Raw genomic sequence first — 27593 nt, forward strand, 5'->3', positions numbered from 1 at the left:
CGGGGAAGGGTGGGTTTAAACCCCAAAACAAAAAAAAAAAAAAAAAAAAAAAAAAAACCTCAAAACAAAAAGAGTGTGTGTATATGTATGTGTATGTGACCTTCTGTGCATTTGTTTGTTTGTTTGTTGTTTTGAGACAGAGTCTCACTATGTATTTGAGACTGACCTGGAACTCACTATGTAGTACAGGCTGGTCTCGAACTCACAGTGATTCTCCTGCCTGGGGTTACAGGCATGTGCCACCATACCCAGCTTTCTTCAGTACATTCTTAATAAGTAAAACTTCCACTGATATCATTTCCTGGTTTTATTAATCTATCTGGAAAGTCTTAATATTTGTTGATTATTTCCACTTCATTTTAGAATTTAGTGTATCATGCCTGGATTAAAAGCACTTGGGAAAATATTATTAATAACAAGAAAGCCTTGAATTCTAATCCCTGTGCTTTAAAATACCTAATTTTGACCTCTTTGCGTAAATGGAGGTCTTCCGTTAAACCAGGTTCTCTAATAGGCATGATACATTCCTCAGAGATTCCACGTCTAAGGAAACCACCTTTGATCAGGGATTAATATTCCATTGGTTTTAATAATCTGTACCCAGTTTCCTGGGCCAGATCCTTAGCCAGATTTGTATAGACAATTAAGGGTTTATATTCTTTTTTTTTAAGGACTTATATTCTAGTTGTAATTGTACTTTTAAATCTCTTCTTTCACATTAGAAAAGTTACTTTAAAATCTGGGCCCATCTGTTGTTTCATATATAAATTTAAAGATAAATAGGATCTACTACTTCTTGTTTCACAAGGATGTTATCAGTTCATGAATATAAAATATAGTTCTTAGTAAAAAACACATTTTAAAATGTTATAATTTTGCTGTTTGTCATCTATTTGCTTTTTGAAGACTTCAGATAATATATGAAGGAATGAATGTTTCAATAAGTAAATAAAAGAAATAGAATGTCAAGGAATAAAACTATTACTATAGTCATATAATTAAATTTTATAATAGCATGATATATGACTATAAAATTCAACAGTTACTTTTTTTAGTTGAGTACAGAATCTCCAGTAGGCTCTCACACCCCAATTTAGGTAAACAAGGAATGTGGTGTTTTACTTTAGATACCAGCAATGTCAAAAGAGATATACTGCAGGACAATCCTGTTTACAGCCTTGGAGTCTCTTTAGTCCCACTGTAAATCATCCAGGATTGTGCACAGGATTGTTGTGGAGGGTAATAAATTCTGAATAAGATTGATAATTTATTGGAGATAAAGTTGGTTTCCTGTGTTGGCTCTGTCAAGTTCTTTAATAAACTATATAATCCTTTTCATTAAATTATGTCTCTAAGTCCTTTCCAGATTTCCTTAAGTATCACCATATTAAAAACAGTAACAAACTGAACATAGTCGCATAGAAATACAGGTTGGGACATATTCTCTAATCAGCTTTAGGGAGATAAAGTATCAGATATGCTTTTCAAAGTTCTAACCAGACAATACCGACTCTATGGCTAGTGCCAGAAATTAGAGAAGGGCAATCTGAGCTTGTAAATCAAGAAGGAATTTTAAAGCCTCTTCATGAATACATCCCTGAGGTGCTTAGTACCTCTCAAATTGCACTAGGCCATTTCAAGTTTCTTCAGACTATCTTTTTAATACTGGATTAAATCAGACAAAAATCCCTCAGGCTTGATAGGTTGTGAAAGCATATAGTTTTTTCTATCTAATATATAATGTTAAACTAGCTTCATCTTGGTTTTTATAAGAAACAGAAACCCTCTTGGAATGTTAGCTCTGTGTTATACCTACTGCCACATAGAATTAATTCTTCTCATTGAACAAACTGGTCCTTTTCCTTAAAGCAGTTAACATTCTTCAGGTACTCTTGACTCACCTTTTTTTTTTTTTCTGAAGACCAAAAGTATCAAGACTTATTTTTCCCTACAGTCTACTCTTTCTTAATCTGTTGCTAATTTTTACTTTATTTGTGTAAAAAAGTGAAAGTATATTTGTACTTCATTTCTAGAAAGCCTTTCAGGCCATCAGTCATTGCCAGTTTCTTCTTACTTTGGATATATTGTTAACAATTTGACTTTTTTTAAGTTTAAAACATATTAAAGAATAATAAAAGTGAGGGTAAGTATGCTCTAAGAGCATATCTCAATATTTGTTTTAAAGAAGTTAGAGCAGGGGCTATCAGTGGATCTTTCTAGCCCACTATTTTGTTAGGATACAAAAAAAATTTTTTTTAAAAAAGTAAAATGCATGCTAAAGACATTCATTCTAGTAGCAGCAAGAGGTGTTAGGCAACCAGTTGAAGCTAGAGCAGGATATGGAAGAACACAATAGTCAGATATGGATATGTGTGTGTGGGTGTGGGTGTGGAGGGTGTGGAATAGATTTTGTTCTGAAAATGTATATAGTTAAAGAATAAGTCAATGATTCTCATAGTATGATCCTTGATTACAAAGAAAAGATTAGATACTATTTATTATTCTTCACTGAGGTTAAAAAATGGGCAATGATTCCAACCTAATTGGTTAAAAAAAATTTGTTTAAATTGATTAAAAATAAGATTCTCTTCTCTGCAACACTCAATTTTATGGAGTACCTAATAAAGTCCTAGAAAAGTAAAGTTTTATTCTGTAACTAGGACAGTCCATCTTTCAAGTGAAATTTTATCGAACATGCTACAACCTTGATATGCTAGAAAAGATGCTGTGTGTTTAACAATATATATATCTTTTATTGATAATTTTTAAATAGTACAGATTTTTAAAGATATATGACAATTCATACATTGACATAGTTTGTCTTAAAAGAAAAGAACACACGTAACATAGGTTCACCACCACTGTTTAAGCTGTTCCATTCAGCCTCATGTCTCTTTTTGTGCCAGTTCCATGCTGTTTTTATCAGTGTACCATGTAATATAATGTACTATTCTTCTCATAAAGCTAGAAGAAAGAATGTTTCACCCTGAGGAAATTATAAGTGTTTGAGAAGATAGATATATTTAATTATAGAATGTATATATATGCTGAAACAGCAAAATGCACCCCATTAATAGCATACTTCCTGTGTTTTATGTATCAGTTGAAAATTACATTTTTTTTTAAAAAGAGTACACAGCATCAACTAGGTTATGTTTTTGCCAAAATTCCTTCACTTAGGCATAATGGCACACCTGTAATTTCAGCACTTGAGAGAGTGAAATAAGGGGATTGTTAGTGAAAGTGTAGCCCAGGCTACATAGCAACTTCAAGGATGGGCTGGACTACATAGCAAGACCCGGTCTTAAAAACAAAACAGCACCGCCAGTGCGGCCCTACAGAAGGGAGCCGAGACCCCGCATGGGTTGCCCAGGCCACTACGAGGGGTGAGGAAAAGTGGGGGTTGAATCTTCGCTGCGTCGGGGCCACTGTCCCTAAAGAAATGAGTGGTGGCTTGGTTCCAAGTAAGTGCACAGTGTACTTGTCCAACTTGCCCTTCTCCCTGACAAACAACGACTTATACTGGATATTTTCCAAGTATGGCTGTGTTGTAAAGGTTACAATAATGAAAGACAAAGCTATGAGGAAGAGTAAAGGGATTGCATTTATATTATTTTTGGATAAAGACTGCACAAAATTGTACCAGAGTCATAAATAACAAACAGTTGTTTGGTAGAGTGGTAAAGGCAAGCATTGCTATTGACAATGGAAGAGCAGCTGAATTCTTCCGAAGGCGAAGCTACTTTGATAAATCTAAGTGTTACGAATGTGGGGAAAGCGGACACTTAAGTTATGCCTGTCCGAAAAATATGCTTGGAGAACGCGAGCCTCCAAAGAAGAAAAAGAAAATTGCTGAACCAGAAGAAATTGAAGACAAAGCAGAAAGTGCAGACAAAGGGGAAGACCCCGCTCTAGACGGTCTCAGCCAAGCCATCGCGTCCTAGCAAGGCAAGATTGAAGAACCAGAACAAATGGAAACCCAGTGCGGGGTGGGGGGCCCTCAATGTCAGAGGATTCACGGTGCCCGAGGATAAAGAAGAGCACATACTTAAGTGATGAGGAAGAATTTAGTGATTAGAATTATATAATGCGGATGTCAGTAAAATAAAAACCATCTGCAGTACAAAATATTTGCTTATAGTAACATTTAATATCAGATATTTTTTACCATAAAAGTATGTAAAAAATAATAAATTTTTAAAAGTTTTAGAAAGAAGGAAATAGATAAATCTCAACTGTGGAACATAACATAACATGGTCTGTCCTTTCCAAAAAAGGTCCATGTGTCATGCAAAGTCAGAAAAGGTAGGGAGCATGTTCTATGTCAAAGGGGACTAGAGGCGTGATAACAAAACAAAAGGTATGATCCTGGATTGAATATCAGATTTTTAAAGGTTCTTAAGGCTTTTTTTGGAGGGCAATTAGGGAAATTTGAATAGTAAATAATATTGTGGTGTCGATGTTAAATGTTTTAGTGAAGTGTGTTTCCATGATTATGCTTTTAGGAGAGATCCTGAACCATATAGGTGTGATGTTTTATATTTTTGGAAATTACTTCTAAATGTTTGGGGGAATAAAAGAACAAAAAGTACAGTAAATCGCACAACTGTTGCAAACCATTAACTTCTGGTGAAGCTAGGTAAGGAGTATATGGGTATCCAATGTGCTTTTCTATTCAGTTTTCAAAAGGATTGACATTTTTCAAAATAAAATGATGAGGAAATGAGTGAATATCTTAATGCCTAAATGAACAAAATAAATTTAAAGTAATATATATCCTCTGCAGAGTATCAGAAACGTGGAAAAGCATAAAGGATAAAAAAGAAAAGACCACCCATAGTACTTCTGCCAAAAGTAATCATGTTAACCATGAAGACTCAAAAATCTACCTTCATGATCTAAACACACATGTATTATTCCCTCATTTTATAATTTCATTGTAATTTATTTGCAGCAGGCTTTTTAAAAAATATTTTATTGAAATTTAGCAGTAACTCTTAAAGTGTCAGCTTGCTTTACAAGTGTTCATTTTTCATTCTTTTAGTGTAAGATATAGAGCGTAATAAAAGTAGGCAGCATATAAATATAATTGAGAAGAAATTCCCATCATTTGCAACTTTAGAGTTTAGAATACATGGGAGCACCTTTATTGCTGATGAGAAATAGCTATACCTCTCATTTAAAAGAAAATTATTTTTTAAAAATTTCAGCTGCTCTAATAGCCTACCACCTCATACTTTCTCAGGTGGCCAGTAATTCTACAAGGAAACATTAGAACCAGGTTAGATATTTGAAGTGTAAATTGAAATAATTTTAGAGTTGTCTGTGTTAGAAAGTCAAAGAGGGGTGCGTGCATATGCAGAAATGTGTTTTTGTTGTTGGTGTTTTGTTTTGTTTTGGTATTAAGATTATCTCAAGGGTAAACTAATATTATCATTAAAATTTTGATTATAACCAGCATTCTCATTTGAGAATGGAGTTCTTAAACTTCTCCAAGCTGTTGTCAAGACCTTATTTTAAGTAAGATGTTTTTACTTTTATGTGACATTTTCTGAAGTTTTGCCAAAAATGACATCAAAAATACAGTAATTCATTTTAGTTCGGAGTTTCTTGCAGCACTTAATCAAATTGGAAAAAGGTATTTTTTCACAACTCTATAGTGTAAACCTGTGAATATACTGCATTAAAACTAACTTTGCATAGTTAAACCTGCATGATATGAGTAATTTTCATAAATGATTAATACAATATGCTGACAGTTTTAAATGATTATATTTTCAGAATTCCTCACAGAAACTCTTGGCAGATGGTTCAGTTGCAGTTTTTAGGTATTAGTATTTTTTCACTCCTAAATTAAATAATCCCTAAATTATATTAATAGCCACAAAAGAATTTGAATTGCCACAAAGTTCGAAAGGAATATGAAATTCTCAAAACTAGCAAGAATTTCCAAATATGAAGAAACAACTAAGCATGAATTTTTATGCACAGAATATTTTGTATGTACAATATTTTGTTTTTGTTGGTTGTTTTAGATAAAATGGCCATACCCAGATGTGAGGTTGTTGAGTATATTATGCTGAAGTATGTTTAAAATGTTCAGATAAGCTAGCCTTAAGGAGCGTGTTAAGGATAAAAATTCTGATCTTGAGTGTGCTCTGTTTATATTGCAATAAATATCACAGTATTAGAACTGAAATGATCACCTGGCCCAGCTTCTTCATTGTATACACAGGAAATCAAGGGCCTGCCCATTAAAGGACTTACTCGATATCACACCATGAAATCATATAATTAGAAGTCATGATCCTGAGCTTTCAGTCCAGTATTCTTCCACTACTGTGGAATTTGAACTTTGCCCAACATTGAATATACACACTCTAAAAAGTAGTAATTAATATTTATTAAAATTGACTTTACTTTTGTCTAGAATCATTGTTTCTAAAAGGTTTTTAGCAAGTTTAAAGTCTTTAAAGCACATTGTTATTATAAACTTGTCCTTTTTCAAAGATTGAATGCTTAATTTTAGAATCACAGTTTTTTTTTCTCATTGAGTTTATTGGTACGTTTTAGGTATACAGTACAGTTACATACATCATTGAGATCTTGTACCTTTACATGACAGGTCTTGGTTCTCATTTTTTCCCCTTTCCCCTGCCCTCCCTTCACCCCCTCCTCTACTCCCCATTGACAAACACTTTATTTCCACTTTCTCCTATTTTTTCTTTTCCCTTATTTCTTTTTCCCCTATCCTTCCCACTTCCCCTACACCTTTAGCCCTTTTCTTCCTATTTCACATTGTCAGTAATACCACTAGGATCTTATGTACAATTGTAGTTTTTCACACCAGAGAAACTATTCGGTATTTACATGTGTGACTTATTTATTTCACTTAAGAGTATATCCTCAATATGCATCCATTTTCCTATGAATGACTCTAATTTCTTATTCTTTATGGCTGAGTAGTATGCCATTTTATAGAAAAAAACACATCTTTATCCAGTCTCCAACTGATGGGCAAATGGGCTATTTCCAAGTTTTAGCTATTACAAACTGTGCCGCTATAAACATGAGTGTGCATATATCACTGTGGTATGATTCTTTTAATTCTTGTGGAAAGATACCCAGCTAGAATGACAAAATTTTAATGTTACAGAGAGTTTAGAAAAATAAGAATCTATATTGACATCCCACTGAAAACAACTGAAAAGTAGGATCACTTCACCCCCAGCATAGGATTAGGAGGAAACTTCCTGTCTAGAATTATGGCACAGAGTATTTGCGGGCAAGAGCAATAGTTCTGGAAACTATAGCAACAAGACAATCTTTAAATTAGCTTGAAACCCAAATTGATCTTATCTGAGTAATCTTAAAATCTTCAAGAATTTAATTGAAAATAATACTGAATCCTATGAGCCCCCACCACCAGCCAGACTAATACAACTCCCTTAAAACCATTCATTGCTGGTCCTCGAAGAAGAACCTACAGAGGAAGATGAATGGCTTAGAATTCATACATACCACGTACACATGAAATTCAGACATACTAAGCAAAACCTAATAGAAACATCAGAAAACAGAGTCAGACCCACAAAGATCTAAATTTTATTGTTACTAAATAGTAAATATGAATATGTAATAAACTCCCAGAAATTATAAGCTTGAAAAGAGAGAGAATAAGCAGACTTTAATATAAAAGATACTGACTACAAACAAAAAATATAATAGTTGACAAAAGATGTAGATTAATAGAAAACTAGATATAGTTAAAAAGATTAGTAAATTGAAAGACAGAATTGCAAAAAATTTGTAGAACTCAACCTCAAAACAACGTAAGACCTGGAAGGAGATCTAATAAAATGTCTGATCAAATTCCAGAAAATTAAGGAGAAGTAGAAGTAATTTGTGAAGAGATGATAGCTAAGAATTTTCTATAATTAATGAAAGAGATCAGTTTAAAGTAAAGAAGGCCCCAAAACTAAAAGAAACTAAGTAAAAATAAATCTAGGCGTAGCCTAGATATATCTTAAGACTTCAGTTAATCAAGATACCTAAAAAGCAGCCAGAGAGAAAAGACTTACCTTTAGAAAAACAAAAGCTAATTTTTCAACATCAACAAGTGAAGCCTAAGGTAAAATTTAATTTTAATTTTGATTTATTTATTTATTTTGGTACCGGGGATCGAACACGGGACCTGTGCTTATGAGGCAGGCAGTAGAACCACTGAGCTAAATCCCCAGCCCAAGTAAAATATTAGTTTCAATGTTCTAAGAGAAGATGGCCTTCAGACAAACAACTGAGAAACTTTGCCCCTGTGGACCTTTACTAAAGGCAAATCTCTTTCAGGCAGTTGTGTGAGCCACAGTGAAAGAATTGCAATAAAAAGAGGGAAGGGGATCTAGGGAAGAGGGGCAGGGGAAAGGAAAGAAGGGAAAGAAAAAAATGAGAAAAGAAGGAAAAAATGGAAACAAAGATTTTGTAAATAGGGAGGGGAGGAGGGGATGAAGGGAGAGAAAAGGAATGGGAAGAAATAAGAACCAAGATACATCAGGTATAGGTACAGATTCCCAATGATGAATGTGATCATAATGTACACTTAAAATATACTAGTAAACTTAATGAAAAAACAGCAACCAAAAAAAAAAGAGTAAGGACCAAAAAAAGTGATCATCATATGGAGTAAATGTAAAATAACATTAAAACCACCAAGAACAATAGCAATGTCTTCTTGGGTTAAAAAAGAGATAAAATTAAAATGCATAACAACCCAGCATATAATTTTGGGATTAGGTAAAAGGTAGTAGTAAATAGTAAGTTTGAAAAGCATTTTATGGTCCTTGGTTGGGAAGAAGGTAAAGCTACAGATCAACTTTTGACTTAATACATCAAATATATGTGTTAATATTTCTAAGAAAACCACTAGCAGGATAAGGAAATCCTTATTTCCTAATTGGGGAGCGGTGCATATGGACGGTCAGAAAAGAAGTAAATGCACAATATAATGTTGGGTAATAACAATTCAACCAGTTTTCAGTTGCAGAAAATAAAGCTTGTTTGTTTGTTAAATTAATAAGAATGGTGAGTTTTACTATGTAGTAGCAAATTTATTGAAAACTAAAGTTCATTATATTAGATCCATATAATAGGAAATATAATTCCTTAAATAGTTATCACTGGTTTAAATAATACATAAATAGAATGTATATATAAGCACAAATATAAATATTTCTAATTCAGATTGAGCAAGTACTGTGTTGCTTTTAAGTCAATTTAAAATTGAGTTTGATGTATTGTTTGTGACTTTATGGAAAAGCTTAAAATGTTTACTTTAATATAATAGAAGGATGGCAAGTTTCAGAACATTTATATCATTTAGTAAATCTGAAAAGTGTTCCCCTGAAATAGAGAAAATGCAGAAATGTTCACTTGTCATTGATATCACCCATTTTAATATAGGCATTATTCTCTACTTTATTAAACTCTGACAGCCAGAAAATTCCAACACAGACTCATATTTATAGTGTCCATTCTGTACTGTGTTCTCCACATAACCTCTCTCTGCCAAGCATTTTCCATCGTCCTTATTACATCTCTACTGGCAACCCTGCCTCCTGGCTCCTGTTCTTTACAGATTACTTCATTTTTGCATTTTTAAAAAGGCCATCTAACATGAGCTTCCTCAATTTACTCCTCTTAACCACTGAATTTTTGTTTCCCTGCACATTTCTGTCTTTTGTCTCAGAACAAAGTGATCCTAATTTTGTTTGTTTGTTTTTGGGTTTTAGACTTCCGGGTGTGTGTGGGGGGGGGGTTCCTGTTTTTTTCTGGTTTGTTTTTTTCCCCCCATGGGTCTAAGAATTGAATCTAGGGCCTTCAAATTGAGCTAAATCCCCAGTTCTTTTTAATTTTTTTATTTTGCAACAGGGTCTCACTAAATTTCCTGGGATTGGAAATTTCAATTCTCTTGCATCAGCCTTCCAGAATGCTGAGATTACAGATGTGTACTCCTAGTTATTTTCAAAGCTAACCACCCATTTCTGACAATATTGAGAAACTTTTTCTTCTCCTGTTCTTTTTCAGAAATCTCTTTATACTCACTAATTGTTCCCCTCTGTCTCTCACACCCACTTAATTCTTCCTGGATCTCAAAGATAATTTTTTAACCTTATTTCTTTTATGCACTTCCTGCATTCCACTGTTGAACTTATTTCTAAAAAGAGTAGCCTTAAATTCCTCGTTCACAACTGCTAATCCTTTCCTGGTATCAAGATTATTAACTTCTTAACTTTGCTGAAATTGTTTATAAAAGTCTTCAGTCACCAAGGCCAGGATTTAGCTTCGTGGTTTCACCACCTGCTTTGCAAGCGCACGGTTCCAAGTTCGATCCTCAGTACCAAAAATATAAATAAATAAAAGTCTTCAGTCACCAATATTCACTGTCTGTTGTCTTCATACTCCCTGGAGAATCTTGATTGTTTTTATCACCATTGCCTCTGTAGGTTTCTGACACGGAGGTGCCAGGTGCTTCTTCGAAATGATCTCTTAGCTTTTCCGTAGCAAAAATAAATAGTTAAAATTCACACAAATCATTATATTTAATAATAATAATTCAGCTCATTATCAATTGTCAGAAAGCTTTTCCCCTCTTTAGCAATTTCCAAGTCACAAGGTTATTACTGGAAAGCAGATTATTAATGGGCAGTCTTCAAAGAAAAATAGTAAGCATCATATTCTACCACACTCAGAGAAAATGCTTTTTCAGGATCTTAAAAAACTTTTTTTTCTGGTGCTAGGTATTGAATTTAGGACCTTGTGCTTGTGAGGCGAGTACAGAACCACTGAGATAAATCCCCTGCCCCAGGATCTTAAATATTTTATCCTTTGAAAGTAAGAAAAGGGTAGTACAAAGAAAAAAAGCACCCCCATACCTTATCCCTTGTTTACTTCTGCAGAAAAAAATATAGGAATGATAAGCCAGAACACAATGAGTTTTTTTACAAAGGAATGGGAAATAGAGAGCTGGTAGAAATGACTGGGAAGTAATGACAGCTCTCTGGGTTTATCTTTCTATGTAGTTTTAACTCTTGCACATGTATTCATGTTCTTACATATTTAAAAATTAGATCAGCACGCAGCAAGATAAAGAAACTAAAACTGATTAGAAGTAGAAACAAACCTAATTCTATTTCAAATGAGTAAATTTAATTCACGTTTTGAACATAGTATTTTGACTATATTCTCTTCAGTATGGAGACAACAGTAAACAACTCTTGAACTCTTCTATATACGTTTTGTTTTATTTTCTTTTTTGTAGTACTATAGATGTACTGATTATAAAAATATTTTATGTATATGATAAGATTAATAAATGAATATGTATTGATGTCATAGGCAGCCAGGGTTCTCATTGTAAGTTTTGTGGGGTTATATGGATGGATTAGACTCACATGAACTTGTGATTTCATATATATCAAATAAACACGCACACACACACACACACACACACACATTTCTTCAATTGCTGACAAGACCCAAAAGCAGAGTCAGTGCTACTGAGTACACCTGCCACGCCCATCATGGTTTCTAATACTGTTTTCTTTGGAAAGGAACCTGGACTCTTTGGGGAAATGGTTTATTAACAAGAACTGAAGGCTTGTTTTACAAGAAAATGGAAAGCATTCCAAAAAAACAGTATCATGTATATCAAAACAACATAGAAGGCATCAGGAAATGGCCAGTTTCCTACTATGTGAAATTGAAAGCATGTGTTCAAACAAAAACTTATACTCAAATGTTCATTGCAGCATTATTTACAATACTCCCCCCAAAATAAAAATATAAACAAAATGTGATATATATATATATATATCCATATGGTGAAATATTATTCAGCTATAAAATGGCACGATGCATGGATTTATGCTACACCATGGACAGAACTTCAAACCATTATGCTAAGTGAATATAAAAGGTCATATGCTGTATGGAGCCATTTATATGGAATGTGCACAACAGGCAGATCCAAATCCTTAGAGGCAGAAGGAAGATTAGTGTATGCCGGGGAATTCTGGGAAGTGGTAATTAGTACTGTTTGTGCTAATAGGTATGATGTTTCTTGTTAAGGTGATAGCAGTGTTCTGGAATTAGTAATGATAGTTTTACAACATTGTGATTATACTGAAAAGCACTGAAGTAACACATCTTTAAAAGGTTAATTTTAAGTTTCAAAGTTCATCTCAATAAAAAATTGTGGACAGTAAAGAAATTTAAACAATTGTGGTGGAGATAAGAATCTGAGGATCCATAATAATATAAATGAATGAATTAATTGCTTAGAAGAGAAGTGAAGTCTCCTTATAGTACCATTGATGCCAAATAATAAATCTGAACGGTAATGGTGGAGTCAGAAATTGTCTATTTTCATGGAAAAGGTTGATTTGAGCAAAAATTATCAGTGAGTACTACATCTAGGGAGAATATTTGATGACGAACAGCATGATCTTAAAGGGCCCCCCAATAAGTGCTTACTAGTTAAAATGGGAAATATAAATGGTATTTCTCTATATAATAGAGAAGAAACTGGGTAACACTGTGACTGATTTAATCAGCATCAGCACGTGGCTGTGTATCCTGAATAGTACCCCGAAAAGGATGCAAAATCATTTAATTTGATTTTGCAGGTAGGTATGCATAACCTGCCTCTACTCATAAGGGAACATCAGAAAAACTCAAATTAAGGAATATTTATTACAAAAGCAACAGCCTTATATTCTTCAAATTGTCCATTTTTAAAAAAACAGAAGCTCATATTATGAAATAATGGTTGAGAAAAAATAATATCTTTATTTGCAGATGGGGAGAAAAGAATGAAACATGGCAAAGTGTTATAATTGGTGGATTTGAATATTAAAAATTAGTTTTCTGTATTGTTTTTCAACTTCATGAATTTTAAATGATTTTTTAAAATATTAAAATATGTTTTAAAAGTTTCTTCAGATTGATGAATTATCATTTATTTTTGTTTTTCCTTCTTTAGCTTATAAAATATTTTAAACATACAGAAAAGTAGCAGGATTTAACTTTTTTAAACCTATCTAAATAATATTTTTTGTGTTTGTTTTAGACTTTTTTGAGTAATTCTAAACTTTATAAATATAGTGTAAATCCTCTGGACACTCCAATTTCCCTTCTCTTACTCTTCCAAAGTACTCACTACCCTGAAGACTGTATTTCTGCCCTATGCATGTTTTTAATCTTTTATTACATGTGTATGTAGTTATTAAAATATTTTTGTTACTGTCCTACTTTACATAAGGTATTGTTACTCTTTTGACATTTATCCACGTTTATATGAAGTATATATTCTTTTTAAGTGTTATATAGTATTCATTAAATGCATATTCCAGTTTTTCTCTTTTTTTGTAAATTCTTCCATTCTTCCTTTACATTTCATACTGTAAACATTTTCAGGATGCATCCTTGTACATTTCTCTACACACCTATTTGAGGGCTTTTTAGGGTATATCTTAAATAACAGAACAATTATCAAAATTAGGAAATTAATAAGAGTCTGTCTTAATAATATCTTTTATAGCTCTTCTTTTTCCCACTTTAGGATCTAATCCTGCAGGATAATTCAGGAAATTTGTTTGGAAAATATTTTTGAGATTATCCCATTCCTCAGAATTTTCACCTATTAGTTTTAATATTCACTAATGATTTTTTAACTCCATCATTTCTTTTATAGTTTTCATTCCACATTTTTTAAAAAAAGAGTTTTCCTTTCATCTCCATTTACTTATATCAGCATTAACTTATGGAATTTTATTTTATGGCTTATAGCTTGTTTTTAATCACTATTATGATGTATAAAATAAATTTTTTATTTCTTTTAAATTTTTTTTTTATTTGGCCAATATGGAGCCCCTTCTAACTGACTCTTGTGTTCTTTTTACTTTTCCCATTATTATTTGAGCACTTATTTTCTGATTTAACAAGATGTTCTAGGTTCATATTATACTTTCCTGAGTCCTGAACCACATTATTTTCTAAAGATCTCTGGCTACTCTAAATGGAAGATAGAGTTTAGAAATCAACTTTTGGGTATTGCTTCTAGATTTTTGTAATAAACAGTGAGGAGATAAAATAACAATTTAATCACATTCCCACACCACCGAGTACAATTTATCCTTAACTCTTTCAATATTTACAAATATGTACTCCTGTAATAAAAATCTTTGCCATTTTCTTACTTTTTTTATTCAGGCAAATACATTATTTTAAACAATACTTACTTACTATAGAATATTTTCATCATAAAACAAAAAGAAGAAAATAAAACTGCCTCTATTCTCACCCAAGCATAAGCAGTACAAGTACATTCCTATTCATTTTTATTCTCTGAACATATATGTACATAAGTATAGAAATAATATGTATGTATACATTTTAATTGAATGGGGAATTAAATTGCTTATATAAAAGCTATATATTTGGGAGGCATTTTGCCCTCCTGCCATATCTTCGGAAGTATAATTTCACATACCGATTTCACATTCTGACTTGGGGGCTGAGCAATCTTGAAGGAGTCATTTCTAAGCCTTAATTTCTTTCCTATAAGATGGGAGTAAATGATAATAAATTTACTATGATATATTAATATGTATCAATTAATATCACCTATTACAGACTTCTTAAAATGGCAAGCAGTCATCAAATTATGATGAATTATTCTTTTTCTTTCTTTTTCTCTCTTTTCTTTTCTTCCTTCCTTCCTTCCTTCCTTTTTCTTTCCTTCTTACCAATTTTTTAGTGCTTAATTGCTAAGTTTGTTAGTATGCTGAATGAAGAGGTAAGAAATGCTGTATCTTAACTAGTAAATAATTACCAGGGTCCGGGGATTTAGCTCAGTGATGCCACCACCTGCCTCACAAGTGGGAAGGTCCTGAGTTTGATCCCTGATACAAAATAAATAAGTGATGATGATGATGATGATGATGATGATGATGATGATGATAATTTGCAAGTCTATTTTAAGTAAATGGGCTATATTATAACATATATATGTATAATAAAATTGGGTATACCCTCACTGCATATAAATCCATAAATTAGGAATCAAGGTTTTATATACCCCCAAAAATTAATGATAGATGTGTTATTTACTGTCAAAATGTGCTTGGTTAGGCTGGTTTTTTTTAGCTTTTATGCTTGTAACAAGTAATGAAAACATTAGCTTTCCACAGTCAACCAAATATTTGTTTTGCTGCTACTTGCTCATTACTGTAGACTAAATAATTTATTTAGCCTTCAGCAACATAAATATATTTTAGTCCAAACTTTGAGCACTTCAGCTATAATGCTACATGTGTGCTTCTGCCTGTAATGCTACATGTGTGCTTATGTAATAAAATTGCAAACACTTTATCTTCCATTGCTTGGTCAAGGAGCTCAACTGTACTCAGGTATACAAAAATTACCCCAGAAGAAAAAGATTATGGTATCTGCTAAAATGAAAGAGGGGACCACATGCTGGCATGAAACACATGCTGGCATGAAACATTGAAATATAGTTCTTCTAAACAAAAAAAACAGACATTGGAACGCTTAAATGTTTAAAACAGGGTATTTTGTATGCTTCTCAATAAAAATTTAGGTGATAGCTGCGGTAAAATGTTTCATCAGTATGATTGTACTCCTAGGTAAAAAAAAAAAAAAAAAAAGAAAGAAAAGATGTAGACAAGGGGTGAAAAATGAACTTAATGAGTAAAGCAAATGTTATTCCAGCTCATTTCCCTTTGTGGATATTACCAAGATAAAATATAGGGATTTGTGAGATACATTTATTTTCAATTTATTTTTATGAAAGAATTGAAGAACTTATCAGAAAACACTGGTAGCAAAACATTTTATAATTAACATGAGATGAAGTTGATTGCATTTCAGAATCAAGGGTAACTGAAATTGCCTCTCAGTTCCTTAGCACCCTTTGCTACCCTTATCTTGGCACCGTATTGTGATCTCTGACAAACATGGCATATTCTTGTTACAGCTAATTTATTCAACGAGTACTTACTTCAGTGTGTACATGCTGTTGTTTTCAATTCCTCTCCTCTCATTCCCTTACCCCAGTTAGTCTTCCATCCCCACAAGTCAAATGCCTAGTCCTCCAATTAAGTGATCACCAAAATAATGCTGTTGACCTTCCTCTTTTATATGACTTCCATTACTTGGCCTCTAATCTCCTCTCTTATACTGCACCATATTTAATTATTTGGTAATGTCTTTCAACTTCATGGATTTACATATCACCTATATGCTAATAATTCCCAAAGTGGTTAGTAGCCATCTTAAACTGAATGTGTTCTAAGTTAAACTATTGATCTTCCAAACCTGCTCTTTCTGAAATCATCTTTAGCTAAGTTAACTTTAAAGTCATATTTGGTTCCTTTTGCTTTTACACACAATTGTCTCCATTCTGGTTGATCAACAAATTCAGAATACTGTATAGAGTCTGACCACTTGTTGTTAACAGCTGTCAGAGCCACAATCATTTCCAACCTAAGATTAGTACATATGTCTCCTAATTGATCTCTTAGTTTCTACCCGTGCCATCTGAAAGTCTATTCTTAATGTAGTTAGGACAGTCCTTTTGAAATCTATGTCAGACCTTGTCAGTGCTTTTATTTTTAAACCCACCAGTCCAGTGGGTTTCATAACAACAAAAGCCCCATACCTATCTACTAGGCTGTGCATAATCTGTACTTTCTCCCATCTTTACCACTGATCTCATGTCCTTAAACTTCCCTCTCATTGATTTTGTTCTAAGCACAGCAGCCTCTGAGGCTCTTGAGTATGTTTGGCATGCTGTGTGTCTCCAGGTCTTTCTACTGTCTCTGAGCTGGAGTTCCTTCTGATAGCATGGCTCTTTTTCTTACCTCTCAGGTCTTTTCTTAGATGTCACCATCTCGTTGAGATGGTCTTCAAATACCACTCTGCTTGACATTAGTTATCCTTTTCCTGCATCATTCTTCTCTTTATTATCCCATCACTTTCTAACATACTTACGCTTTCCATAGCTATTTTTTGTTTTCTGCGTTCCTCACAAGAATTCTTGGTTGCTATCTTCATTTTTATTTGCCTAACTCCTATGACAATATTTGATGTTCCCAAAAATTTTTTTGGAAAATAAGTTGAATAAATGAAGAATGAAATAAAATGGCTTAAAACAGATGTAATTTGTCATTTGAGGGCTAAGGGTGTAGATCAGTTATAGTAAAACATGCAAGGTGCTGAGTTCAAGGCCTAGCATTTCCCTTCTTCCCCAACAAAAGACAATTTGCCTTTTAGTGCTGAACAAAAAAGGTAGGAAAATTATTATCAACTGTGTCTAACACAAGCCCATACTTGTGAAAACTTAATATTGTTTTTCTTTGTGCTTTCTACTCCTGCTTCTCTCTAACAAGAGCCTACAAGGAAGATAGGACAAGTGGTATTTTGTATAAGGAAGCTGTGGCTCAGGTGAATGAATTGGTTTCCCCAACCCCAGCACCAAAATAGCTGACAGGAGCTACATTGCCTGATAGCAATTGCCGTCCCCTTTTTGTAATGATAATAATCAGTATCTAATGTGACATTTAGTAAAATGCTCTATAATTCTTCATGCAAATCAAGAAAACAGTCACTAAAGAAAAAATGATTGTACGTCATTCCTTTTCTAGTTTTTTGCTTGTCGTTTGAAAATGTTAAAAAATACATATTTAAGATTCTGTTTTTTCTGTCTTAGGTCAAAGTGTTTAGGAATAATAGATAAATTAGTCATTGATATTTCCTGTACTGCTGGTGTACATTTTTTACACACTAAAATGCAAAATATATTGCTTTGCCATCTGATTCCTCCATATATTACCCTCATCTCCCCTCCTCTTCTCAACCCAGAAGGTTACCTTCTTCACCAGCTGTTCAAGCCAAAACTATGGTCAGAATACTAAAATGCTCAATAAATTTGTTAATAAAATCGATTAAGTGTTATCTTAATCACTCCAGTAAGGTCAAAATTTGATTAACATAAAAGCACCAATGATTGTTAGGTGATAGAAAGAGAAAAAGAGATTTGTAAATTCTTACCTAGAATAAATTATTTAAAGTAATTAAGTATGCTCAAATGGTAGGATATTAGCTATATATGTATAAACACAGATGTATACCATAAGCATGTATACACTATATAATGCATATAACAAAATATATATATCTAATACTATACAAAATAAAATCTATTCTTTTTCACATTTCCAAGAGTATATCTGGATTCTGTGGCTCCTTTCAGTGTACATATATCAGCAACAAGTTAACATTACATTATGGATAAACATGTTCAGATTGGCAAAATATATAGAGAATAGAGTGATGCATATTCAGGTTTACTATTCAGTGAAGAAAATATACCCTTTTGTAATGATCTGAGATTAGAGAATGGAGCAGATGAAAGCAGATGGTTCTTGGTCCTGAACTTGAGAATGAATACAGGTACTCTTCTTTTTTATGACCTACCTGTTTAATGACTGTTCAGTCTTACGACCAAGGCACACTGTTTACGACCTGCTGCTCAGTCTTACAGCCTATCCTTTTATGTTTTTCTTTGGGGGGGTACAGTTCTGTACATCTTGTTTATAGAGCCTCAATGACTTTTTGTATAGTATGCTTTTTATATAATATTATAATTTTTGCTGATTGTACTATATACTTCAGCACTGTAGTTTCATGTTCTGTTATACATTATACTATTGCATATAAAGATCATGCAAATAAAACCAAAGTCATCAAGTTGGAGTTTCCTTTGACCATTTCTTCATGTTGAATATTGTAATGTAGATACTATATACCAGTGATGGAAACCTTTTAGAGATAAGTGCCCAAAATGCAACCCAGAATTCATTTATTGCAAAGGGCTAACACTGCAGGTAAACCTGAATACTGAGGTTTTAGTTTAGAAAATAAAAAAGTCTTACATTATCATCTTTTGTCTTAAAAGAAAAACAAATAGCATGCATATCATGGGTTCGCTATCACTGCTATGTAAAATTCATCATTAAGTGACCAATTAAACAACCTAGTTGATGGACAATAACTTGGCTGTTAAATGAGGAATGTCTGTGCATCTATGTTGAGAAAGAACTTTATTTAATGAAACTACTTTTTCTATTTGCCCTTCATATTAGCTTATTAACACTCTCCCTCATCTTTTACTTCTTTTCTACAATTAATCAAGCAATTTGATGTGTCTGCTTTTTATATTGGCATCATGGATTGAATGTGGATTTTGACTGGCAGAGTATGTAACAGGCCTCTCAGCAGACTGACATTATTTTTGTCCTCACTGTTCTTTTGATTAACATGCCTGATATAAAAAGACCCAACAGCATCATACATCAACTAGAACTCAGCTTAATTGCTGGTACACAAGTCTAGGTGGCATTTATTATTTCCTTTATACATACTGTTCGTATGAGTGTTTGAGTGCCTTCTTGTTGACCATTTAGTTGACTTGCTTTGATCCTTTATTTTTTAAAAATTAAAAAGTTTTTATTAGCAACTATGATAGTCCATCCAACCATATTTCTGTGTGTCATCTTACTGCTGGTTCCTAAAAAAGAAACATTCCTGCCAGCCAGCAACTGTTCTACCTTGTTTCTCATCAGTAGAGTTGGCACCAGTTCAAGTTCTGTCGATCTTTACCATCAGATAAATAACTGTTGGTAACAAAAAGGATGAGGGGGTTAGTATGCATGCACACCATCCAAGCACCGATGAGCATGCTAACACATTCTTACTGCTTCCACGTTAGCCATCATGCCTGTGCTCCTGCTGAAAGTCTAGTTCGATTTCTCTGTACCTTTGTGCTGGTAGTGACACTGCCCCATGCAGGCATCAACATCAGTTTGACACTAATTGAGTCATTTGGATGAGAATGCATCTTTTCTGGTTTTCATTGATAAACTGGTTAATAATTTAGCCTTGTATAAATATCATTTTTAATAAGTTAAAAGCACAAGCAGAATAATGCAGTATGTCTGCAATCTGTTGTCATCTGTATTATTTCACTACTTATTAAGAGAACTGGATAAGCTTTGCTTTTAGAAAATATTACATGGCATGCTGAGTTTAGCTCATCTAGCACAATGAGGATCTTCTAGAAAGCAAGAAATCTCAGATAAATATTCTTTGTGGGTTTCCTCTCTTTGTAAAAAGAAATTTGGCATTACACAAACTTTCTTTCCTTCCTTCTTTCCTTCCTCCCTTCCTTCCTTTCTTCCTTTTTAATTCAGGAAAAGACTTTGGGGAGAACCTTATGAAACACATCGCTCGCTATGTCACAAAGAATAATCATTCTGAACATTATCAGTCAACGCACTGAATCGCCTTCTGTGTTATGTGATCAGTTTAGTTCAGTCAAATCAGAAGATTCAGTCAAAATCTCTGTTCTTTGAACCTTCAGTTTTTATTATGGCCCATGACAAGAAACTGCTAAGTACTCACAGATACACAGAAAGTTTACAGGCAGATACACCATCTCAACTACTTATTTTGTCTTTATTTAGCTACTCTGAACCACTTATGAGCCTTTAAGAAACATTTTGTCCTTTTAGATTAAGGCTTAAACTGGAGGTAGGCCTAGTGTCTAGGTTAGACATTAGAGCAGAATTATTTTAAATTATGGGTAATAAAAAAAAGTAACAAGTCATGAAATTATAGTGTATCTCAATCAGCATTTTTTATTTAATGGAATGGCATAGGTCAGGAAACACCAGAGTACATCATATGTAGAATAGGTAAATACGGTTTTGTGAAATTTTGGGGTTTTTGTTTGTTTGTTTGTTTTTGGTTGGTTTTGTTGGTTGGCTTTTTTTTTAAACAGTGTCTCACTATGTAGTTCAGATTGGCCTTGAGCTCACTTTGGAGGCCTGGCTGATTTCGAATTCCAAGCAATCCTCCTTCCTGAGCCTCCCAAATACTAGGATTAAAGGAATGTACCACCACTCCTGGCTGTTCCGTAAAATTTTGATTTTTTAAATTATATTAGGTTGACCAATATGAAACACATTTTTGTAGGTAATGTAATGTGATATATGGTTCAACTTCATTTATAGTTTTATATGTTAGATGTTAAAGTTTTATAAATTCTATATTAGATATATAATAAACAGGTTTGTTCAGACAAAGGAAGATATTCTCATATATTTCTAGGAAAAAAATTAAAAACCACTGAGTTAGAATAAATTCACAGTTACCTCCCCTGAATTCAGAAGGATTTAGCTTCTAATATTCAAAAGTAATTAGTAGTCATAATTTAATCAGTATTCGTAATTAATGGACAGTATGTCAACTGCTAAAATTTGGTGTTCAGATAACCAGAGACATTCATTTGATCTCCTCTATCAATAGTTTGTTCCCTTTTATTGATAAATAGTATTCTGTTGTATGGATATACCATGTTTATATTTTAACTGATGGATATATGGGTTTTAACTTCAATTTTTAATTGTTATGAGTGAAGCTACTATGAACATCCATAGAAGTCATTTCTCTTGGGTATATGCCTATGATATATCTCATAGATATATCTGGGTCTTGATAATTATGTTTGTGAGAAAATACTAAATTGTTTTCTCAAGTGGTTATACAATTTTGCATTTCCTCTAGCAGTGTAGGAAAAATCTAGTTTCTTCAAATTTTTGGTATTACCAGTCTTTAATTTTGGCTATTCTAAAGTATCTGCAGTGGTACTATCTTTGTGGTTTTAGTTTACATTTCTCTAATGATTGGTGATGTTGAACATCTTTTCCTGGGTTTTCACTCCTGCATGAAGTTGTTTAAATCTTTTGCCCATTTTTAAAATCAAGTTATCTTTTATTATTTAATAGCTTTAATTGTCATCTTCTTACTGCCTTGAAAGTTCCTTATATAGTCTAGATACAAGTCCTTTATTAGATGTGTTTTAAAATACCTTTTCCTGATTTGTGGCTTGCCTTTTTATTTTCTTAAAGGGTGTATTTCAAAGAGCAGGAGTTTTTAATTTTAATGAAATTCATTTTATCAATAGTTTTCTTTTGTGTTTCAAGTTTTCTGTGTGGTAGAAAATTTTGCCTAATCCTGAATTCACAAAGATTTCCTCCTGTTTTTTCTTCTACGGATTTTATTACATAAATCAGTCGTGGTGAAGCTATCACACACGTGTTGTTTTTCTTCTAAGTCAAAAGATGTTAATATATGAGTTGGTTTTTTAAAACTAAAATCTCAGTATTCAGTTTTAATTGCAGTATTGGCACTTGATATATAAGTGGGGTTTTGGGTTGTAGTTTGGGCACTGGTCTATAAAATGTTCACCATCACTGGCATAAAATTTTATTTTTATGCTTACTATTTAACTATAATCATTTTTATGTATATCATGAGATAAGCATCTTTTCTTTTTTTTAATATGGATACTCAATTGATAAAGCCCCATTTTTTGAGACATTCATTTCCTCATTGAATTACCTTAGCATTTTTATCAAAAATTAATTGACTGAGTATGTAAAAATTCATCTCTGGACATGAATTCATTTTACTATATACCTATCATACCAGGAACATATTATTTTGATGAATTTAGCCTTACAATAAATCTTAAAATCAAATAATCATCTAATTCAAAAGTCCTCCAATTTTGTTCTTTTTCTAAATTGTCTTGGCTCTTCTTGGTTAGCCAGCAGAGGAATCAGCTTGCCAATTTCTAAAAAAAAAAAAATCCTACTATAATTTTGTTTGCAGTCATGTTGAGTCTACAGATGAATTGAATAGAACTGACATCTTATAAATATGGGTTTTTTAAATGAATACAATATCTCTCTCCATTTATGTAAGTCTTTCTAATTTCTTTCAGCTGTGTAGTATAGTTTCCTAGAATATAGTTTATTTTATTTATTTTTAAATATATCCAGAGGTATTTTGTTATTTGATATTACTATAACTGGTAGGTTTTTCTTTTTAGGTTTCTAAACGTTCACTTCTAGTACATGGAAATACAGTCAAATTTTGTATATTAACTTTAAATCCAAAACTTTGTTAAATCTTCTTATACTAGTTACTTGTTTTGGTAGATTCTTTGCAAATTTTTTACCAGAATTTTCTTTATGTAAAGATAATTTGCTTGAGTACATTTTAAATTTTTCTGGCCTTATTCTTATAGAAACCTGTGGAATAGAAGTGGTAAAAACATGTATCCTTACCTAGTTTCCAGTCTTAGAGGGAAAGCATTCAGTCACACACACACACACACACACACACACACACACACACACACACACACACACACAATTTGCTATTACCAAGACTTTTTTTTGGCTGAGCTCTATCTGTTAAAAGAAGCTTCCATCTATTCCTAATTTACTGAGAGTTTTATCATACATGAACATTCAGTTTTGTCAAATGCTTTTGTATCTATAGAGGTAGGGGATTTTTTTTCTTTTTCTAATCTTTTACTGTGGTATGTTGTATTGTTCAGTTTTTTAACGTCAAACTGATTTGCATTCCTGGGAGAAGCTACCTTTGATGATGATGTGTTATCCTTTATTTTCCCCATGTTATTGAATTTATTGGCAATAATTCCATTAAGGATTTTTACATCTATTTTCAGAAAAACTATTGATCTATAATTTTGAGGTTCATTTTCTTGTAGTAGCTTTCTGTGAAGTTTGTATCATGGTAATGTTTGACTCAAAATGAATTAGGACATACTTCCTCCTTTTTGGGTGGGAAGAGTTTCTGTGGAATTAAATATTATTTCTTACCTTAAATAAGGTTAATATTTTAACATTGTTTTCCAGTTTGGTTTTATTATCGTTATGTTTATTACTAAATAATTTTACAAGCAAGATGTTTATGTGATGACCAAGATGTCTGATCGTCATTTAAATATTCATCTTTACCTTTCTATAATTATTTTACTTTTAACTGCTTAAGCTATCTGAAAATTATTTTATTTCATGATGTGAGACAGGATATAAAGTTTATAGTTCTGCAGAGGAAGAAAAATTATCAGTTATAATACAACATCATACATATTTTTAGGCAAGTTTTAAGAAGCAAAGGAGAGGCAGTTAAATCTGAAAGACAGCATAGTTTCTAGATACAGTAACCCAAGTAGAATCATCTGTTTTTTAGACCAGTGGTCTCCAAGTGTTTTGTTATACTTTTATATAAAGAGGAGGGTTTTGTTTATTTATGAAAGCCTTTGACATAGGGTTCACATATCATACAGTCACTCATTTCAAGTGTATAATTCAATAGATTTTAGTGTATTCATAAATGTTTACAACCATTACCACAGTCACTTTTAGAACATTTTTATGATCTCAGAAAGAAACTTTATACCCTGTTGCTGTCACCTGCTAAAAAGCCTCCATTCAGGCTTAAGCAACCACTGATGTATTTCCTATCTCAGTAGATTTCTTTATTGTGGAAAAATCATATAAAATATAGTCTTTTATTACTGTTTTCAGGGTCCATATGTTGGTAGATGTATCAAGTACTTTTTAATTAATTGAGTTTATTGGTACTTTTTAGGTATACAGTGCAGTTACATTCATCATTGGAATCTTGTACCTTTACATGACAGATCTTGGTTCTCATTTTTTCCCCGTACCCCTGCCTTCCCTTTACCCCCTCCACCCTTCCCTATTTACAAAGACTTTGTTTCCATTTTTTTCTTTTTCTCATATTTTTTCTTTTCCCTTATTTCCGTTTCCCTACCCTTCCCACTTCCCCTATACCTTTAGTGCTTTTCTTCCTATTTCACATCGTCAATTACACAATTTGAATCTTATTTACACTTTTAGTTTTTCACACCAGAGAAACTATTCGGTATTTACACATGTGTGTCCTATTTATTTCACTTAAGAGTATGGCCTCAATATGCACCCATTTTCCTATAAATGACTCTAGTTTCTCATTCTTCTTGGCTGAGCAGTACTCCATTTTACAGAACCACATCTTCTTTAGTCTTCAGTTGATGGGCATTTGGGTTGTTTCCAAGTTTTAGCTATTCAAACTGTGCCGCTATAAACATGGGTGCACATATATCACTGTGATATGATTCTTTTAATTGTTTTGGAAAGATACCCAGCAGAGGGATAGCTGGGTCAATAATCCTAGTTGTTTGAGGTATCTTCATATTGATTTCCACAGTGATTGCATCAGTCTGCAATAATAGAGTGGTGCAACCACTGTAGAAATCAATATGAAGATACCTCAAGTATTTCTTTACATGACCAAAAAATATTCTATTTTATGACTATACTTTTTTGTTTACTTGTCAACTACTGGACAGTTGGATTATAAAATAAATTTTGAATACTTCCAATGTATGTATTTTGAAATATATTTCAGAAATATATAGGTATCTTTAAATGTACATATTATAAAAAAACAAAAAATATTAGTTTAAAAGATATATTTAAAAATGGCATTCTAACATTTTCTTTCACTTCTTAGTGGATCATTTTATGTACTAGAAAACCATTGCTTGTACAAATTTTTAAGCTACTGGTCCAGGTGAGAAGTCAGCTGTCTTTCAAACAGAAACCACAGCACAAACGAATGCAGGATAGTAAAAGAAAGTACCGTGCCCTTTCTTGCAAAATGTGTGTCTGGAACATAAAGTGGAAGAAGTATGGAATCTTTCATTCAATCATTTTTACTCTTTCCCTTTGCCTAATTTAAGGCAAAGTGACAGAACAGCTACATACATTGGTAACATTTAGGAAAGAATATTAAAGTTTTACTATATTATGTAAGTCTGTAGTTTTACTAACACTATTTGGTAGTGAGTAGTAGATAATATATACTATATTTTCTCTTTAGAAGTAACCTTGTTGTTTGGGGTTCTATCAAATAATCTCAACCAAAAATTAGTGGAATTAATTTTTTTCTCTTCTTTTTTTTTTTTTCCCCCTTCACTCTTCTAGCATATTTCTGAATATCTTAGTTGCAGCACTATTTGAGATTTCACCAGACTGGGCTTGAGTCTGCTATGGAAAAACAGCATCAAAAATAAGTATTTGGGTTTTTCCTTCTACAAAGCCCATGGAGAAGTCCCTTATACTTTATTCCATATGGTGCCAAATTGTTATTTGAGAGATTTATAGAATAATTCAGCTTATTCTTATCCAGTTTGTTGTGGTTGAAAAAGTTACTACAACATTTGCTCTCCTGTTGCCATAAGACTCCTAGACCGTGGAATGTGTCTTATGAAGATTCTATAGGAAAACTACTGGGAAGACATACAGCAAACTCAGAAATATTTCTGAGAAATATTTTTCAAGGTTGGCTTAGCCATTTCTCTATTATTCACACTGTTACTATTCTGGGTAATTTAACAGTGTATTACACAAATTAATTGACTACATATTTTGAAGACAATAGTAATTGATAGTGTTTTCCTTAGAGATAAAGCATTTGTGATACAGACTGGAGTCTTTACTGTGGTAAATGACAAAGCTGGGAAGAGAAGGTGAAGTTGCTAACTCAAAATATTCAACCCAGTCCATCCATTGTTTGCTTTCTTTAGTGACTAAGCCAAAGACTTTTTAAAAATTTAATCAGTGAGAATGTGTCTATAATTATATTCTAATCCAGAGTAAGAGGGTGAGAAATTTTTCACTTCACCAAGAAAAAAGTGTAAGTAAAATTGCTTTAGTAATGAATTTAGTTTAGGCCCTTATCAGAAAAACCCAAGTAATTCTTTACATCAAAGGATTAATTAATAACATTTCAAAACAAAAACAGTTTTAATTTTTTTTTCTTTTCGCCAGAAAATGTGTTTTTGGTAATTTAGAGTTCAGATACTATCACCTTTAGTTGGCAAGTCATCTTGATGAGCTTTACTTCCCTTTTTTCCTTGGTTATTCTTTTGGCTTTCAGTACCTCCTAAGAAATGCTCAAAAACTTTGAGGTCAGTAAGCCTAAAATAGTACTTAATGATCACAGCTCTTTAAAGTTTGAGTAAGGAAGCCAAATTTTTCAGCCTATTCTCCTTTGTCCCTACCATCTCTCTGCTTTGCTTCTTGTTTTGTTTTGCTTTTGCTTTTGTCAGATAAGGTCTTGCTATGTGCCTGGAACAACAGGCACACAGATAAGGTCTTGCTATGTGCCTGGAACAGCAGGCACACGCCACTGCATTTGACTCTGCATTCTGTCTTTAAGAAAAAATACACTTTCCACTGAAAAATCACTTTCTTCTTCCTCCTCCTCCTTTTCCTCCCCCACCCTTCTTTTTTGTGTGTGGGAGGGTACCTGGGACCTTGCATTTGCAAGGCAGGCGGCCACCCCACTGAGCTAAATCCCTGGCCCCTCACTTTCTTCTTAAAAAAAAAAAAAGAAATTAATTCATTCAAATATATGTAACAAATACAAGATAGCTTACAACCTGTTCTAGGCTCCAGACATAAAAAGGTGTGTAAAACAGAAAAGTCTACCCTCCAAAAATTTACATTCTTGTGTGTAACTTTGGTGTCCTTTTCTGTCAGAGCTCAAAGACATTCATTTACTACAAA

At 32.8% G+C, this 27593-nt stretch overlaps 1 protein-coding gene and 1 pseudogene across 1 annotated transcript in view; both read left to right on the plus strand.

Moving 5' to 3' along the window:
• Cwc27 (CWC27 spliceosome associated cyclophilin) overlaps nt 1–27593 on the plus strand; it is a 179321-nt gene that overhangs the window by 102629 nt on the left and 49099 nt on the right. The window lies entirely within an intron of this gene.
• LOC104871373 lies at nt 3443–4078 on the plus strand (annotated as a pseudogene).

The sequence above is a fragment of the Fukomys damarensis genome, unplaced genomic scaffold, assembly GCF_012274545.1.
Source record: "Fukomys damarensis isolate Sample0158 unplaced genomic scaffold, DMR_v1.0_HiC HiC_scaffold_1, whole genome shotgun sequence".
Classification (NCBI taxonomy): Eukaryota; Metazoa; Chordata; class Mammalia; order Rodentia; family Bathyergidae; genus Fukomys; species Fukomys damarensis.